Here is a 6236-nt window from a genome sequence, read left to right as displayed (position 1 = left end):
TCTTTCCTAACTGGTTTCCTTGCTATAAGAACCTCTTGTTGGCCGGGCGCGGTGGCTCACGCCTGTAATCCTAGCACTCTGGGAGGCCGAGGTGGGCGGATCGTTTGAGCTCAGGAGTTCGAGACCAGCCTGAGCAAGAGCGAGACCCCATCTCTACTAAAAATAGAAAGAAATTATATGGACAGCTAAAAAATATATACAGAAAAAATTAGCCGGGCATGGTGGTGCATGCCTGTAGTCCCAGCTACTCGGGAGGCTGAGACAGGAGGATCGCTTGAGCTCAGGAGTTTGAGGTTGCTGTGAGCTAGGCTGACGCCACGGCACTCACTCTAGCCTGGGCAACAGAGTGAGACTCTGTCTCAAAAAAAAAAAAAAGAACCTCTTGTTCTCTGATCCATCTGCTACCACGTCCCAAGAATAACTTAACTGATTATGTTATTATTGCTTAAAATTCTTGAATGATTCCCATTGATCTTTAGGAAAAACAAGCCTGAATCAGTTTGTCTTAATGAAAATAATCAAAATTCTTTGTAAAAGTACACTGCGAAATATATTGTAAGTATGTCCTGTCTTCATGGAAAAATTGAATGTTTCATAAACCTGAATTGATTCTAGCCTACTTGAGTAGAGAGTAGATTGTTAGACAATGCTACAAAACAGAAACTTTGACATTAATTTGCATTTAATATTGAACTTTTCTTTATATTCCAAATATTTATGGCATGCATGGGTGTTGAATAACCTAGTGAATGAATTAAAGCATGATATATTTTAAATTTCAAAAATTCTTATTAATTGGTATTCAGATATATGTGATATATGTACATTTAAAACTCAGTATTATTACACTAAATATAAGCAACCTTTAAAAATATAATATTATGGAGGGTCTTAAAAAGTTACCATGAAAGAAAAATGGAAAAAGTATAAAATGCCAATTACGTTTTATTTAAAAAGATACAGATTAAAATTTAAACATATATACAAGTTTTTCTTTTAGAGATACTTCTCAGGAAAAAATAAATTTCTCTGAATATTGGACCATTTGAGCTTTAGATATTCAGATTGTTTGTTAAAAGGATTAAATGTAGAAAAAAAAAATACTTAAAAGTCTTAGAGTAAAAGAGGTTGAGCTTGAACCTCTGGGCTGCTTGATAGGCAACCTGAGCTGAGAGAGGGTCATAGGTGAGGAACCTGTAGTCACAGTCCAGTGAGTGTTGCTTTAGTTACGGAAGCAAAGACCTGGAGCCAAAGAGGAAAAACAGGGAGAAATGTTAAACATGTGGAGAGTTGTTAGGAAACAGAAGCCAAATGCTACAAGCCTTTAACAGAAAGAATAACTAAGATGCATCAGAAAGTTTTAATAAGAGGGTGAGAGAAAGTTTAAAACCCAGACAGCAGATTCATTCATTCATAAACACACTTAAAAATAGAGTCATGCTTCATTTCATGATAGGGACACATTCTGAGAAATGCCTTGTTAGGTGATTTCACCATTGTGCGAACATCCTGGAGTGTACTTACACATAGCTAGACGGCATAGCCTACTACACACCTAGACTATGTGGTTCAGCTTATTGCTCTCAGGCTACACAGCTGTATAGCATGTTACTGAACCGAATGCTGTAGGTAATTGTAACACAATAATAAGTATTTGTGTATCTAAACATAGAAAAGTTACAGTGAAAATACAGTATGAAATAATAGTATAGGAAAGGATAGTATATAAAAAATACAGTATAAAAAATACAGTGTATCATGATACACTTGTCACGAATGGCTCTTGCAGGACTGAAAGTTGCTCTGAATGAGTCAATGAGTGAGTGGTGAGTGAATGTGAAGGCCCAGGATATTACTATACAGTCCTGTAGACTGTATAAACACTGTACACTTAGGCTAAACTAAATTTATTTAAAAGTTTTTTCTTTCCTTAATAATAAATTAATCTTAGCTTATTGTAACTCTTTTACTTTGTAATTTTTTTTAACTTTCTGACTCAATGTCAAAATGTTGTTTTATGGCACATATGTAATTAACTACTTTGAAACATATATGCCCTAGGTTAAGGCTATATCTCTATCAAAGGATACTGGTAAAATTGTGTATATGTGTATGTGAGTGTGTGCATGTGGTGTTGGACAGATAAAGGCAAGAATTGTATACTTTTAGTAAATAACCATACCCTTCATCATTTTTCTGAAGTAACAAAATATTTTAAAACCTTAAATAGAAAAGCAATACTGAAGTGAAAATTTACCTGTCATCATTTCTGGATGATATACTGACATACATTGAAAAGACAACAAGCCTAGGAGCATACTTAATGTAAAAGAATAAATATTATGCCATAAAATGATCATCAAGACATTGAGTTTGCTCAAACTCTCCAAAAGCAATGTTTTCTTCAGTGTTTTAAAAATTGCTCCTGAATGAGTTAATAAAATTTTACTTAATATGATCACACCCACTCTTCCATCATTCCTTAAATGTGAACATCTCATCCTCCACATCCTGATTTATACATCAGCCTAATCCCCCTACAGTAACTGTGGCAATATCAATCAGTTGCTATTCAGTACCATTCCCCTTTTCTTTTGCTTACAGGTGCTAATTTAGTTGGGGTGGGGGACAGTATGCCCTGTCCCAGGCAGTGAATCAATTAGTCCAAGCCAACTGCAGTAATCTCATCCCTCTTTGCAATTCTAGCAGTAATCTGTGAAAAATTTCTGGGCAAGGGGAAAAGGGGCTTAGGAACAAATTTCATCCGTGACATAAACACAGAAAAATAGGGCAAGCCATTTCTTGAGTTTTATCAGGAGTTTGTACCATAGTACAAAATTCTGCTAAAAGTGACAATAGTTGTGAGAATTCTACAAAACCAACTGCTTAATCTCCAAGGTACTCAGACCTTCAGGCTGATGAAAGCCAATTGAGAACTATTTAAGCAGCTAGCCAGTAATGACAGACGTAAACAGATAGATTCTGACTCTATTGGCTTAAAAGAAAATATATTATCTGTAACAGAAGACATTCACTTTTGACACGAAGTCTCCAGACTCATGAGACCATAGACTCTAAGAAGGTTACTGCATTTATATTTGGCCCCATTTCATGATACAATCCTGCAGTCTTTAAGATTATTCATTTAGGGCTCATAATGCAAAGGCCACCACTTCTTCAATTTGTGCCTACATCCCAGCACCAGGGTGCCTGACCTACAATGTTCTACCATGCTATTTATTGTTTTGCCCTTTGCGCTTGACTAACTATTCTGCTGTACATCCTGAGTAACAGCGGTATCTATTGCCTGGCTGACTCAAAAGCAAGAGTTTTCAAAACTTATATATTTAAATTCTGCTACTTAGTAAGACTAAGTTATGAAATGTTTGTTTATATATTTACATAATATTTAGAGAAACTCACTTTATTTTGGTATGGTAGAGAATCCGATTAACAATTAAAGTAGTGCATATTAACTAGTTCTAAAATATTCAAATATTATATTAACATGTGTCCCATTTCCAGGTTTTGAGAATACAGTTTAGTGTGTTAAAGTATCAAAGCCTTACAATGCTATTATATTTTCCAAAACTAAGTTACCAAAGGGATAGTAGCTTCGTAAGTCAAAAACAAACTCAACTATCAAAGTCATAATTCTCAAGGGATTCACATTTGGAATGAAAAGTGTGTGTTATTCACCATAGAAAATAATAATTAAATGCCAAAATATAGCAAGATAACGGAATAACTTTCCAGAATTTAAGCATGTTCTATGTTTTTATTGTTGTGGCCTATGATGTTTTATTTATTAATGATTTACATTTAAGAGTCAATGTAAGATAACTCTAATCTGTTAAATATAAATTCAAATATTTCTTCAATTTACGAAGAGATGAAAGCAGGGAAGCATGCGAAACAATATTGTTTTACTTTAAAAGATAAAGGTAAAATTATGAAAATGCATGGTGTTTCTTTGTTGAAAATAGATTCTGATCATTTTTGAATGTTTATTTATTGTACTCTGGTGTATGTTGCTTTACTTAACATAAATACTAATGGTGACTTATTACAACTTGTGTTATTCCTATATCACTCAGTTAACTATGGCACCTGTATATATTGATATATTTAGAAGTTGCTGTCACTGACACCACACAGGAATGATATTTGGTATCTGGTGCAGTTGCACTACTGGAGTACATTAACAGCTATTGCAACAGAGCAAAGAAATCAATACAAATTAATATCTGCCTTGAGTTGTTTGAAAGTAAAAATTATTACAGTGATATTGATGATGAGTGTACAAATCTAGAACCATATATAACATTTTATACATATATGGTTGCTATTCACTATTGATTCATGTTGCTAAAAAACAAAATTAATTGAAATTTCAATGATGTACTTCACCTGTACCAAACATTTAACCTAACATAAACTCTATAAGGTAAATAACTTTATTATTACTCTTTTACAGATTAAATGACTTAAATTAAGAATTTAGGCAATTTTCTCTAATGGTCAGCTAGCAGATAAATGAAGGAGTCAAGATGAAAGCTAAGATTGCTGACTCTAGCACTCTTGTTCTTGAATATGCCTTTATATTATTCTAAACAGATCCTTTCTTCTTTAAGAATCTCTATACTTAAATATTTTAAAAATAATATAAAAGAATACATATGTATATGTGTGTGTGTATATATATATATATAGAGAGAGAGAGAGAGAGGCAGAGAGAGAGAGAGAGTATACAAAAATAGCTACAGCAAGAAAAAAAGCCTCAGGAAGAATGATTTAAGTTATATGTAAAATAGGGTAATTTAAAATAAGTCTATAAATAAAAAATATAGAATCTAATCTTCCAAATAAAGCTGTTACAGTTTTGCATTGTAATTAATTCAAAGAAAAAGTATTTATTTGGCTCCTAGGGAGATACTTTGGGAAGAAACAAGGATGAGGCAGGTACCAGCCCTATCCTCAATAGTCTTATTAAAATAAGAGAAATAATGTATTACGCAAAGAATAAGAAGATAATGTAATAATGAAATGCCATAAGAATAGCATAAATGAAATAGATCCTGTGGGAGTTCTAACAGGAGAGACATGTACTGTGTATGTGTTAAATAGCAAGGGAGGTAATATTAAGGAAGGCTAGGGACTGGGAGGCTGGAGTTTGAACTTTCTTCTATTATTAGTGGAGAACTCTATGAAGATACATGAGTAGGAAACCAGTAAGTGCAGAACTGTACTTCATGGACATCAATACTTACAAAGGTTGAGAATGTCTGCCGACTACTTAGTAAGGTGGCTAATGTCACATTCTACTTACATGCCACCTAGACTTTGAATTTAAGGGCAGATACCATATTACACGAAAGCTTACACATGTTTCAGGTAATAACCAAAAGTGTTCTTAATTTTGTTGTCATCTAGAGCAGGGATCAACCCATGGGACAAACCCAGGGCCCGAGAACCAAATCCAACCTACCACCAATTTTTTTTTTTTTAAATAAAATACAGCCAGGCTCATTCATCTGTGTATATCCTATGGCTGCTTTTACTCTACAATGGAAGAGTTGAGTAGTTGCCAAAGAGATCATGTGGCTGTACCAATGTCTCTTCATAGGTGGAAAAAGACATGTTGATAAAACTAAAAAGCATTTTGAGATAATTATCTCAAGATAATTATGTTACAGAACACATTTCTTTATATAAATGAAAAATATCTCCATGTGTTTAAATATAAACATGTCATATTTTACTCACCTAATTTGCCTATACAGCCCAAGAGGCATATAAATTGTCAATCACTATGTCTACTTATGATTTAACCTATAGATTGTTCTTGAACTCTTAATGATTTAGACATTAGAGATACTTTTAAAAGACAAAATAATCACATAGAGCTAATCTCAGGTATCTCCCCTCCATTCTAGGAGATCATATTTCTTCCTTTGGTATGAAACCACCTAACTGAGTTTTTTTATCTTTTATAGTTTGCATTAGTTTCCTGAGATTGCAAAATAAATTACCACAAAAATGGTGGCTTGAGACAACATAAATCCGCCCATTTCTATCCCTTTTAGTCTATGCTGGTATGAAATTCTCAAAACTTCGTCTGTCTTTGGTCAATGTTGAGGGTTCCATGTCATTAAACATTACAGTTCTTTACAGATCATTCTGGGATAACGCCATCTCTATTTCTGGCATCCACTAAGATGGCTGTTGGATCCATA

The sequence above is a fragment of the Eulemur rufifrons genome, chromosome 24 (genome assembly GCF_041146395.1).
Source record: "Eulemur rufifrons isolate Redbay chromosome 24, OSU_ERuf_1, whole genome shotgun sequence".
Classification (NCBI taxonomy): Eukaryota; Metazoa; Chordata; class Mammalia; order Primates; family Lemuridae; genus Eulemur; species Eulemur rufifrons.
The sequence above is the reverse complement of the archived record's forward strand: the minus strand, read 5'-3'. Positions refer to the sequence as shown.